Source organism: Cherax quadricarinatus, chromosome 18 (assembly GCF_038502225.1).
Source record: "Cherax quadricarinatus isolate ZL_2023a chromosome 18, ASM3850222v1, whole genome shotgun sequence".
Lineage (NCBI taxonomy): Eukaryota > Metazoa > Arthropoda > Malacostraca > Decapoda > Parastacidae > Cherax > Cherax quadricarinatus.
The window spans coordinates 3040437-3055101 of NC_091309.1; positions in this window are offsets into that span (position 1 = coordinate 3040437).

The window sequence follows — 14665 nt, forward strand, 5'->3', positions numbered from 1 at the left end:
CAGCTATCATGACTTTGTAACTTGCTCAGCTATCATGACTTTGTAACTTGCTCAGCTATCATGACTTTGTAACTTGCTCAGCTATCTTGACTTTGTAACTTGCTCAGCTATCATGACTTTGTAACTTGCTCAGCTATCATGACTTTGTAACTTGCTCAGCTATCATGACTTTGTAACTTGCTCAGCTATCTTGACTTTGTAACTTGCTCAGCTATCTTGACTTTGTAACTTGCTCAGCTATCATGACTTTGTAACTTGCTCAGCTATCATGACTTTGTAACTTGCTCAGCTATCATGACTTTGTAACTTGCTCAGCTACCTTGACTTTGTAACTTGCTCAGCTATCATGAGTCCCAGACTCAGTGCTTGTTTCTCGTAGTCGGTTAAGGTGCGTGACGATAAGTTGTTTATCAGGGATTCGCGTCCCATTTCCTTCCATCGACTGTAGTGCAGAGGTACTGAAGTTTGCGATTGAGTTTGATCTTCTGTTGGAGGTTAGCTGTGGTGACTGTGCTGAGAATATGCTCAGCAGTGTGTTGGTCTATCTGAAGATTGGCCCTCATATTCCTTGCAGTTTCAAAGGTTTCCTTAGCGATGTTAGAAAGTTCTTCGGCACATTCAGTTAAGTAAGCTTGGGTAGCTGGAGAGAAGGGGTGCTTGGAGTTGGAGAGTTGTGCAGGAGTAGACTTAGGGATCACCTTCTCTGCCAGGCAATCTTGTAGGAAGTTGTGTCTGTTGCGATAGCAACAGACACAACCTCTCCATCCGTAACAAGAAACTAAGCAGTTTGGATGTGACTTCCCTCTTCACAAAAGTACCTACCAAAAAAGCAATCGAGGTTCTACGACGTAAAGTCAATCAGGACCTTAATCTTCCTCTACCTCCCGGAGATTTTGTTGACTTGATTGAACTCTGTGTTAATTTCAACTGTTTTTCTTTCAATAACAAGCTCTACAAACAAACCTACGGCATGGGAATGGGGTCCCCCATCAGTGCCGTCCTAGCCAACTTATACATGGAACACCTAGAGTCCGAACACTTCGCCAACATCATCCCTTCAAGCGTCACTTGGTTACGTTACGTGGACGACGTCCTCGTAATAACTCCCAAACGTTTTGATGTACGGGATCTTCAGGCAAGGCTCAACGCAGTTGAACCGGCGATCCAGTTTACACTAGAAGAGTCCAATGACAAGATACCTTTCCTCGACGTCCTCATTCACAAAGTAGACAACAACCTAAGATTTCAAGTTTATCGGAAACCCACCAATAAAAATGATCTCACACACTTCTATTCCAGTCAAGATACCAAGACCAAAAGAGGCATCATCATCGGGTTTTTCCTAAGAGCATACCGAATTTGTAGTCCTGAGTTTCTTGACGAGGAATGTACATACATTCACCAAACATTCACTGAGTTACATTTTCCTTCTTTTTTCATCAAAGACTGCAAGAAAAGAGCTCTTCAGATCATTAATTCTCCACGCACCAACACCACTCCCAACAAAGTTATAATTCTTCCCAACAGCCAGGTTGCACTGAACGTCTCAAAAGTACTTTCACAAGCTAACACCAGAGTCGCCATCGCTTCTAGCACTTCAATAAAGGATCTAACCAGGACAAAATCCAAGCATCACGAACCAGTCAATGCAGGAGTTTACACTATACCCTGTGGAGGCTGTGACAAGATTTACGTAGGTGAAACAGCAAGAAACCTCGACACCCGCCTCAATGAACACATTTACGCATGTAGAAACGATAACTTGAACAACGCCTGTGTACAACACCGAAATTCCACCAATCATCTCATGAAATTCAGTGACGCCCAATTAGTGATCAAAGAAACTAATTTCCGTAGACGCAAATGCCTCGAATCAGCACTGATCGCTGTTTCGAATACAATTAAACAAAACAACGGCAGTTTCACCATCTCCGAAGTCTTAGCAAGAATCCTCCTGAAAACAGTAAAGCCTGCCATCACATAGTCTCTCCTGTTATACTACACAAGCACATACAAGGAGTGAACACTGAAACAAGCTGCCTCTTTCAAGTCTATATTTGCCCAACCTATTTTTATGTTACCCAAGTAATAGCTTTTATATCCTTTTTCTCATTTACGAATTAATTGCTCTACCATATTGTATTACTTTTGTCACTACTACTACTACTACTACCACCACTAGTGAACATCGAAATGGTACCTCACTAGTATTGCACCTCACTCTGAGCCTATATATACCCTCTGTGTCCATATATTGTTTGTAATGGCTTGATAAAGCTCCTGGAGAGCGAAACATTGCCACAATAAAATGTCACATTAGTTGCACTTGTGTCCTTTTACTTTACATATTGTCGGTAATTCTACCAACTTTATTACAATCTGTCGGACACCGCAACATAATGGACATTTCATGCAGACGTTATTTGGACACCCTTCTTCGTGCTCACAGCTATCGCAACAGACACAACTTCCTACAAGATTGCCTGGCAGAGAAGGTGATCCCTAAGTCTACTCCTGCACAACTCTCCAACTCCAAGCACCCCTTCTCTCCAGCTACCCAAGCTTACTTAACTGAATGTGCCGAAGAACTTTCTAACATCGCTAAGGAAACCTTTGAAACTGCAAGGAATATGAGGGCCAATCTTCAGATAGACCAACACACTGCTGAGCATATTCTCAGCACAGTCACCACAGCTAACCTCCAACAGAAGATCAAACTCAATCGCAAACTTCAGTACCTCTGCACTACAGTCGATGGAAGGAAATGGGACGCGAATCCCTGATAAACAACTTATCGTCACGCACCTTAACCGACTACGAGAAACAAGCACTGAGTCTGGGACTCAAATTTACCACCAACATACGCAAACCTAACTATCAACTCAATCTAGTTACCAGGAACCATAGACACAGTGACAGCAACTTCCAGATAGGTTATATACAGGGCCTTCTCACTGCAGCTTTATGTGAACCTTCTTCTTCTAATCTTCCTAGACGATACATCACTGCCCTTAAGAACCTCGCCAACGACCCCAACATTATCGTCACCACCGCCGACTTTGTAACTTGCTCAGCTATCTTGACTTTGTAACTTGCTCAGCTATCATGACTTTGTAACTTGCTCAGCTATCATGACTTTGTAACTTGCTCAGCTATCATGACTTTGTAACTTGCTCAGCTATCTTGACTTTGTAACTTGCTCAGCTATCATGATGACTTTGTAACTTGCTCAGCTATCTTGACTTTGTAACTTGCTCAGCTATCATGACTTTGTAACTTGCTCAGCTATCATGACTTTGTAACTTGCTCAGCTATCATGACTTTGTAACTTGCTCAGCTATCATGACTTTGTAACTTGCTCAGCTATCATGACTTTGTAACTTGCTCAGCTATCATGACTTTGTAACTTGCTCAGCTATCTTGACTTTGGGGTCCATTTCCCGGACCCACTATGTATTCTTTTGACTATCGCCCACATGATGGGTATTGGGTGACTATCGCCCACAGGATGGGTATTGGGTGACTATCGCCCACAGGATGGGTATTGGGTGACTATCGCCCACAGGATGGATATGGGGTGACTATCGCCCACAGGATGGGTATTGGGTGACTATCGCCCACAGGATGGGTATTGGGTGACTATCGCCCACAGGATGGGTATTGGGTGACTATCGCCCACAGGATGGATATGGGGTGACTATCGCCCACAGGATGAGTATGGGGTGACTATCGCCCACAGGATGGGTATGGGGTGACTCGCCCACAGGATGGGTATGGGGTGACTATCGCCCACATGATGGGTATGGGGTGACTATCGCCCACAGGATGGGTATGGGGTGACTATCGCGCACAGGATGGGTACGGGGTGACTCGCCCACAGGATGGGTACGGGGTGACTCGCCCACAGGATGGGTATGGGGTGACTATCGCCCACAGGATGGGTACGGGGTGACTCGCCCACAGGATGGGTATGGGGTGACTATCGCCCACAGGATGGGTATGGGGTGACTATCGCCCACAGGATGGGTATGGGGTGACTATCGCCCACAGGATGGGTATGGGGTGACTATCGCCCACAGGATGGATATGGGGTGACTATCGCCCACATGATGGGTATGGGGTGACTATCGCCCACAGGATGGATATGGGGTGACTATCGCCCACAGGATGGGTATGGGGTGACTATCGCCCACATGATGGGTATGGGGTGACTATCGCCCACATGATGGGCATGGGGTGACTATCGCCCACAGGATGGGAATGGGGTGACTATCGCCCACAGATGGGTATGGGGTGACTATCGTCCACAGGATGGGTAGGGGTGACTCGCCCACAGGATGGGTATGGGGTGACTATCGCCCGCAGGATGGGTATGGGGTGACTCGCCCACAGGATGGGTACGGGGTGACTCGCCCACAGGATGGGTATGGGGTGACTATCGCCCGCAGGATGGGTATGGGGTGACTCGCCCACAGGATGGGTACGGGGTGACTCGCCCACAGGATGGGTATGGGGTGACTCGCCCACAGGATGGGTACGGGGTGACTCGCCCACAGGATGTGTATGGAGTGACTCGCCCACAGGATGGGTACGGGGTGACTCGCCCACAGGATGGGTACGGAGTGACTCGCCCACAGGATGGGTATGGGGTGACTCGCCCACAGGATGGGTACGGGGTGACTCGCCCACAGGATGGGTATGGGGTGCATAATAAAGATGTTAAACGAACTCTGTATAGTACACATAACTGTATTTGCTAATGAAACGCGTCTTCTTTTTGGTTTTTGGTCCATCTATCGTTGTCAAACTAAGAAACTGGTGAACTATGCAGAAAAGTCTGTCGTTAATGCTTCGGTGGGTCCCAGGATGCGACCCACACCAGTCTACTAACACCCAGGTACCCATTTTACTGATGGGTGAACATAGACAACAGGTGTAAAGAAACACGCCCAATGTTTCTACCCGTGCTGGGAATCGAACCCAGACCCTCATCCTGTGAAGGGAGAGTTTTAACCACCAGGTATACACCAGGTATACACCAGGTATACACCAGGTATACACCAGGTATACACAAATCCAGTTACATAGATTATTATACATAGCAGCATATGTGTAAAGTACCTGGGATAACCCAAAAAAAGTCAGACAGAGTGACTTATTTCCATTTGGGTCCTTTTACCTTATTATTATAATATAAAGGTGATACTATCTTATTACTATTCTATAATGACGATAACATCTTATTATCGTACTATTAAGACTATCTACTACACCAGGGTCATTAAGACTATCTACTACACGAGGGTCATTAAGACTACTACACGAGGGTCATTAAGACTATCTACTACACGAGGGTCATTAAGACTATCTACTACACGAGGGTCATTAAGACTATCTACTACACGAGGGTCATTAAGACTATCTACTACACGAGGGTCATTAAGACTATCTACTACACGAGGGTCATTAAGACTATCTACAATACGAGAGTCATTACTAGGAATAAGGTAAAATTTACACGTATGTTAGCTAAAAAATAGAAAATCATTCCCCTCCCTTTCTGTAGCTACATTCATCAGACACCTTTTGACACTCTTCTTGAACTGGTTCATGCTATGACTGGCTTTGACATGTGCGGGCAGTCAGTCTGTTCCATTCCTTTATTGCTGTACAATAAAAGGTGTTTGAAGCCTGGCCAATGACTGTGGTACTACAAAGTTGTGCTCTCTCCCCCTAGTACTATGATTGCTTTGGTTCCCAACCTTGACAAAATTGACAGCAAGATATTCTGGACACTGTTTGTGAGCAATTTTATAAACATGATTTAGCTTCAGTTGTTTTACTCTGTCTTCAACATTCAGCATATCCAACTGCTGTAATTCATCCTGGCCTACATGTTCTCTTGGTCCCAGCCCCAGGATGAATCTTACGATTTTGTTCTGGGTGATTTGCAGTCTATCTTTCAGTTTTTTTTTTTTTGTCAAGGCAGAGTACCATGAAGAGCAAGTGTAATCCATATGGCATTGTATAAGGGCTAGACATAGGGTCCTGCGAGCCTCAGTAGGTAGACACAGGAACTTCAGTCTGGCATTCGCTTTTTTTACCATACTGTTCCCTATCAATTCTCCTGACATGCATGGGTCAAAGGGGATTCCCAGATATTTTACTGAGAAAACTGAAGTGATGAGCTCCCTATTACACTGGACATTAAAATTATTTACCCTTCTCAGTTTATGTTTCGTGCCAAAGAGAATGACTTCAGTTTTCCCTAGGTGTAATGATAGTTTGTTGTCTATTAACCATTTGCTGCGGGACTCCAGTTCCAGTGTTAAAACATTAGCTATATCTTGTGGGTCTTTACCTGACACTAACAGAGCACTGTCATCTGCATACAGTAGGAGTTTGCACTTGACACTGATAGGCATATCATTGACATAACATAATAGTAAGGGACCCAGAATACTACCTTGGGGAACTCCACATGCTATCGGCAGGGGTTCTGATTCTGTTTTGTTGATTTTGACTATTTGTCTCCTGTTGCTAAGGTAGGACTTAAACCAGTCTACAGAACCTATACCGATAGCTTGAAGTTTATTACATAATATATTGTGGTTGACAGTATCGAAGGCCTTTTGCAGGTCTAAGGTTACCATACCTATGAGGCTCCCCTTTGACATTTCAGTTCTCAGGTAATCCATCAGATTAATTAGGGAGGTGTCGGTTGAGTAGGATCTTCTAAAGCCCGATTGATAGCTATGGAGAATGTTGTTGTCATTAATCATTGCTTAGTTAATCTTAAGTTAATTTTAAGCCAGCCCGTAATGCTATGCATAGTATAAGTGGCTTTGGCATACTGCTCTTATCTGTATTTTTTTGTACCTCTGTATGTGTGCACAAATTGGAAGGTACTTAACTACTTGAGAATACACCGCCCTCTCTAGAATTTTAGATGTTATACTGAGTATACTAACAGGCCTATAGTTGCTTACATCAGACCTACTATTTTTCTTGAAGATAGTAGTAACTCTGGCCTCCTTGAACCCCTCTGGTACGGTATTAGTGGTGATTGATAGATTTATTATGTGAGCAATAGGGATTGACAGTTCAGAAGCACTTCGACAAGTGTGACCATTGTGTAATAACGCACAAAATGCGTGACAAAGGAATAACATGAATTGGTAGATGGATCTACAACTTCCTAACAAATAGAACACAAAATTTTATAATAAATAAAGTCTGAGGTGGCTACAATGAAAAGCTCTGCTCCAAAATGCACAGTACTCGCTCCCATCCTGTTCCTCAGCCTCATATCTGAAATAGACAGAGACGTAGGCCATAGCTCCATGTCTTCCTTTGCAGATGACACTTGAATTGCCATGACAGTGTCCTCCATCAAAGACTGCAAGACTCCAGGCAGACATCAACCAAATCTTTAAATGAGCTGCAGAAAACAGTACAAAGTTCAATGAAGAGAAATTTCAACTATTCAGATATGGAAAACTTGAGGAAATTAAAACTTTATCGGAGTATAAAACAAATTCTAACCACACTATGGAGTGAAAAACTAATGTGAAAGATCTGGAAGTGATAATGTCTGAGGATCTCACCTTCAAAGACCACAACAATGTATCTATCTCATCTGCTAGAAAAATGATAGGATGGATAATGAGAACCTTCAAAACTAGGGATGCCAAGCCCATGATGATTCTCTTCAAATCGCTTGTTCACTCTAGGCTGGAATACTGTTGTACACTAACTGCCCCCTTCAAGGCTGGTGAAATTGCTGACCCGGAGCATGTACAGAGAACTTTCATGGCATGCATAAGTACGATAATTACTGGGAACGGTTGAAGTTCCTTGATTTGTATTTCCTGGAATGCAGGCGAGAAAGATGCATGATAATATACACTTGGAAAATTCTAGAGGGCTTGGTACCAAACCTGCACATGAAAATCACTCCCTACTAAAGCAAAAGACTGAACAGATGCAACATTACCTCAATGAGAAGCAGGGGGGCCACGTGTTTACCTGGAGTTTATCTGGAGGGAGTTCTGGGGGTCAACGCCCCCGCGGCCCGGTCTGTGACCAGGCCTCCTGGTGGATCAGAGCTTGATCAACCAGGCTGTTACTGCTGGCTGCACGCAAACCAACGTACGAGCCACAGCCCGGCTGATCAGGAGCCGACTTTAGGTGCTTGTCCAGTGCCAGCTTGAAGACTGCCAGGGGTCTGTTGGTAATCCCCCTTATGTATGCTGGGAGGCAGTTGAACAGTCTTGGGCCCCTGACACTTATTTATGGTCTCTTAACGTGCTAGTGACACCCCTGCTTTTCATTGGGGGGATGGTGCATCGTCTGCCAAGTCTTTTGCTTTCGTAGTGAGTGATTTTCGTGTGCAAGTTCGGTACTAGTCCCTCTAGGATTTTCCAGGTGTATATAATCATGTCTCTCTTCCGCCTGCATTCCAGGGAATACGTTCAGGAACCTCAAGCGCTCCCAGTAATTGAGGTGTTTTATCTCCGTTATGCGTGCCGTGAAGGTTCTCTGTACATTTTCTAGGTCAGCAATTTCACCTGCCTTGAAAGGTGCTGTTAGTGTGCAGCAATATTCCAGCCTAGATAGAACAAGTGACCTGAAGAGTGTCATCATGGGCTTGGCATCCCTCGTTTTGAAGGTTCTCATTATCCATCCTGTCATTTTTCTAGCAGATGCGATCGATACAAGAGACAGCGATGCGATGCGATCGATACAAGAGACAACACAGTAAGTGTCAGGGGCCCAAGACTGTTCAACTGCCTCCCAGCATACACAAGGGGGATTACTAATAGACCCCTGACTGTCTTCAAGGTGGCGTTGGACAGACACCTAAGTCAGTACCTGATCAGCCGGGCTGTGGTTTGTACATTGGTTTACATGCGGCCAGCAGTAACATTCTGGTTGATCAGACTGACACAGCTAACAAGATAAATGACTTCTTCTCAACCATAGGTTCTAATCTCGCCAATAAAATCCCACGTACCAATGCCCATGCCGGGGACTACCTAGATGGGAATTTCCCAAATTCCTTCTATCTTGCTCCAACTGAGCCCACGGAAGTCACCGAGATTATAAAGTCACTTAAAAATAACTCAGGAAATCTGTCTCATGTCCCACCATTATTGTACAAGAGAGCGGCCCATGTCCTCTCGCATGCTATCTCATTACTTTTTAACAAGTCACTAGAAACTAGCACCTTCCCGAAACTACTCAAGATGGCAAGGGTTACACCAATACATAAAGGTGGTGACCCTACAGATTTAAACAACTATGGGCCAATATCAAACTTACCATTGCTATCCAAAATCTTCGAGAAACTCGTGCACAGGAGACTAGAATCATTTATAACGTCACAAAACATACTCAACCCCTGCCAATTTGGATTCAGGAAAAATAAAAGCACTAACGATGCAATCATAAAAATGCTAGATCTCCTCTTTACACAGCATTGGAAAATAAGGAATATCCACTAGGAATTTTTATTGACCTAAGAAAAGCTTTTGACACAGTAGACCACGACATCCTACTCCACAAACTTGACCATTATGGTATAAGAGGCCATGCGCTTGCATATTTCAAATCTTACCTTACTAATAGGTATCAGTATGTCACCATTAAAGACACAGCATCAACAACACAGCCACTTGATACTGGAGTTCCGCAGGGAAGTGTCCTTGGTCCCCTGCTCTTCCTCATATACATCAATGATCTTCCAAACATATCTCAACTCCTGAACCCCATTCTCTTTGCTGACGACACGACTTATGTCATCTCCCACCCTAATCTTGCCACCCTCAACACCATTGTTAACGAGGAGCTGATCAAAATATCGACTTGGATGACAGCCAATAAACTTACGCTTAACACTGACAAAACCTACTACATTATGCCAGGCATAATGAGGGCAAATTCCTAGGCCTATACCTCGACAACAAACTGAACTTCAGCACCCATATCCAACACATAACCAAAAAAGTATCCAAAACGGTTGGGATCCTCTCCAAGATACGATACTACGTGCCGCAAACTGCCCTTCTCACACTATACCATTCACTTATATATCCATACCTCACCTATGCTATCTGTGCTTGGGGTTCAACTGCAGCAACACACCTAAAGCCAATAATAACCCAACAAAAAGCCGCAGTAAGAATAATCACTAAATCCCATCCCTGGCAACACACCCCCCCACTCTTCATAGATCTAAACTTACTCCCTGTTCAGTACATCCACACTTACTACTGTGCAATCTACATCTACAGGACCTTAAATTCCAATATTAACCTTGACCTAAAACGCTTTCTTGATAGTTGTGACAGAACCCACAGGCACAACACCAGACACAAACATCTCTATGACATTCCCCGTGTCCGACTAAGCCTTTACAAAAATTCAATGTATGTCAAAGGCCCTAAAATCTGGAACACCCTACCTGAAAATGCTAAAACCGCAGACACATTCATCACCTTCAAAACTACCATCAGAAAACATCTTATCTCCCTGATACACCCTGTCAACTAATAATACGAATACCACCTGGTGGTTCATACTTACACTCACTCACCCATTTGACCATAAACAGAAATATCAATCTCAATCTCAAAATAATGAATCTTAACTAGTCATAAGTTGGCCTGTGATACTCCAATACTGAAACTATGTATAGTGCCAAAACAAAAGCATTCACATTGCTAAACTCACAAACTAGTATTTAGTCACTTAGCCATAATACCAACTTACCTCATAATTTTGTAATATTTTAAACTTAAGATTTAATCTAAGTCTGCCCGAAATGCCTAGCCATGCTAGGTGTTCTAGTGGTACACTCTGTAATTATTATTTTACTACATGTAAACCACACAATAACCAAATTCTGTAAACTCAGCATTGTAATCCTTATTATAATCAAAAAGAAGCGCTAAGCCACAAGGGCTATACAGTGTAATCCTTATAGAGAATAAACATTGAATTTGAATTTGACCCTGATCCACCATGAGGCATGGTCTCAGACTGGGCCATGGGGGCATTGACCCCCAAAACTCTCTCCAGGTAAACTCCAGTTGTCTAATTCACTGTTGTCCAGCGAACCCTTCAAATAAAAGCACTTGTCTAGAGCAGATGTTAATACTCTGTTGTCTATCAGTTTTTATAATAAACGAAGTGCTAGGATAACATAGTTGTTTAATGTACCATTATCTAGTGCAGTTATTTAACACTACTGTCTAGTGCACTGTTGCTTACTGCAATGCTGTCTGGCACATTGTTGTGTAGGTACTGTTGGCTGGTATACCGTTATGGAGTGCTATGTCGTCTGGCATACTGTTGTCTAGCGCTAAGTTGTTTAGCACAATGTTGTCTACCATACTGTTGTCTAGCACTATGTTGTCTGCCGCACTATTGCCTAAAGCTGTGTTGTCTGGTGTATTTTCCAGTGCTATGTTCTTTAGGCACTGTTGTCACGAGAACACCTGTTTGTTACATTTGCTTTAATTTCTTATAATAACTATTAATCAAAATAAGTGCTAAACCCACTAGGGTCATACAGTTTATAATAATACAGCCTCTCCTCACCTAACGATGGAGTTCTGTTCCTAAGACCATGTCATTAAACAAATTTGTCACTAAGTGAGGCACATACTATAATGGTAGTGGGTTTGTGTCAACCATCTTTGATATTGTTTTTATGTCATCTTTGTACCATTTATAACATTTCTGGTATATTTTTAAATGTTTATACAGTAGTGTACTGTATACTGATTATTATTATAATCAAAAAGAAGTGCTAAACCCATGAGGGTCATACAGCACAGCTGTAAATAAGGCATGTGCAACAGACATTAGTCATTGTGCCCCATACCCCAGAGCACCAGGCTGATGTTATGTTGTTTCATCTCATCCTGCCCTGTGCAATGGCTTGAGATAATCCTTGTAAATAATTTCACTAATTTGTGAGTTGTTAAGCATTCTACAAATCTCCGAGGGTCCGGTGCATGAGAGAGGAAAATTGACAAGTTTGGTGCTTTGGAATAAGGGAAATAATGCCTAGTGCCTACTGGACACCTATACTTAGCCCAGGATCTGACTGTGAAGTATTAGAGCCGTGTACTTTGATGCATTGCATGCAGGTTTGAGTCCTGCTCTAGTCTGAGATAATAAACCAGGGAACGGGTGGGATACGAACCCATGGTGAGCAAGTCCTGGAACTCCAGGCCAGTGCATAAGCTGGTTGAGTGGTTAACTCACGGTTCAAACTCCACCCGTTCCCTGGTTTGTTTGTAACTGCATTATTACGAAGTCGTGGGTCTGAGATAATGTTTATTCATAAATATATATACACATACATTTTTTAACACTCTGGCTGTCTCCCACCAGGGAAAGCACTAAACCTATAGGGGTCATACAGTACCTTGAGGCAGCATAACTTTTTAAATGAGGTAAGGTAGGATAACATTATTACATTCAGGGGGAAGCAATAAACCCATTGAGGGCCAAGGAGCCAAGTCTCCTCCCCAGCAAACACAACATGGCAAATATATTGCCTGGAGAATGAGACACTCAGGTTTGATGTAAGGAAAGAGAAGGCAGGTCCAATTATTTGAATAAAAAGCCAGTCGCCAACGTCAAGGAGCCTTCCTTGACGGGTGTCTGGAAACGTGTGTAGCGTGATTTATAAGCCTTGTTCTTACTTCCATATTAATTAATGTAAATAACAAAAACATTTTGCATTATAAAAGTTATAGCATTTATCAACACATGCATGGGTTTGATTGAATTAATATAATAGTATATATGTACTTCTGCATGGCTTGAGGGGAAAGACATGGGTCCATGACCCCAAGCCATGGAGAAGTGCATAAATTCAGTATTAAGTCATTTTTACTTCCGTGCCAATTTACGTAAATAAGGAAGGGTTTGGGATACTGGCTTTTTGAAGGGACATCTAAACTGTCGTATCTGAGTGCCTCTGCAAAGACAGTGATTATGTATGAATGATGGTGAAAGTGTTGAATGATGATGAAAGCTTTTTCTTTTTGGGTTTTTCTTTCTTTTTGGGTCATCCTGCCTCAGGTAGCATTTATCTACACATGTATGGCTTTGATTGAATTAATGAGGGTTTATTGTAGGAAGAAAATTATCACTAAGTTACACTCACAAAAAAAACAAAAAGGAGTGTACAGTATGCAAATTGTATACATAATCAGAAAAATTTAGTTTATACTTCATGCATCACACTTATTAAATTCCTGGGAAAGTGCTAAACCAATAATGGTCATACAGCACTTGAGCAATGGGAGGGGTGAGATGTATAATGTGATTAAGTTTGATCTGAAGAAGGGGAGGGTAGCTCAAATTTCTTGTATCAAGAGTCTTTTAGTAGCATCTGCATCCTTCTTGAAATAGTATTTTATCATGCTTTTGTATGATAAAATTATAAACAATATTCAGAATACAACTTTGATGAATTCCCTTGCTGCACACTTTGAAATTCATGAATTATTATATTCACAGAGAAGCATTAAATTTGTAGTAGTCATAGTACCTGTGAAATGAGAGGATATCAGGTTTGATCCAAGGAAAGGGTTGCTCCAATTCCTTGTATCAAGAACCTTCAGCATCATGGCATTTTCCCTTGGAGAGAGAGAGAGAGATCTGGTTACCTGCTTCATGGACTTTGTGAGATACACGACATCAATAACGATGGTGAAACACCTTCACCTCACTATCCCCACCCACGCTGGAGCAACACTACACACATTATGAGCCTCAGGATTAATGAAGAGTTATGTGAAAGTAACTATCACAAGGCCTGGGAGTAGCAACAAGAGAACAAGGATACATACCCTATAATGCCTACCTGACTCCAGCCAAAAGTACTGCAGACTGCTGGCAGGCCATATGCTAAATCCCTCATCCATTGCCACCCAAAGTCACAGCTTGAGGGAGGTCACAATCTACAAACTTTATCAAAACCTACTAACTGCTAGTTTGAGCAGTAAATATACGTATGGACTGATAAACAATGTATCACCAGACCATGTAAAAGCTAAGCATGACCCACTGATGATTGAAAAGTGGTGAGGACAGAATATACCACCTTACCTCATATCTGCTCACCAAAGAACTATACTGCCCATTAAAGTGCTGTTGTTTCAGGGGTAGAACTTGCGACTTCTCTGCAAGCAGAGGTGAGGTTCCTATAAATCAGATTTTTATATGCCAGTAGTACATTACTGAATTAAAATATTCAGAAGCCCTAAAATATGTTAATATAACTTCTGAAAAGTTCCCGAAATCACAATTATTTTAGCTAAGAATTATAGTCTACTGAATGAGCTGTACATATTTTTTAAGTATAAGATGCATTGGAAAGTGCTAAACCCAAAAGGGTCATCCAGTGCTGCATATGACATAGATGAGAGAGGAGGGTAAGAAGAATGTCAGCTGAAAGGTTGAGGGTTACAGCTGATGAAGCAAACTGATGTATTAAGGAATCACAGAGTGTGTTTGCAGGAAAGGTAGGATCATCAAGAGACAAGGGTGCATAAAGCAAGTATGATAGAACAATTTTTTTAATACTGCAGGTATGTCTAATGGAGCAAGGAGTTAGTAACTCTTTCTCTTGTACAAATTA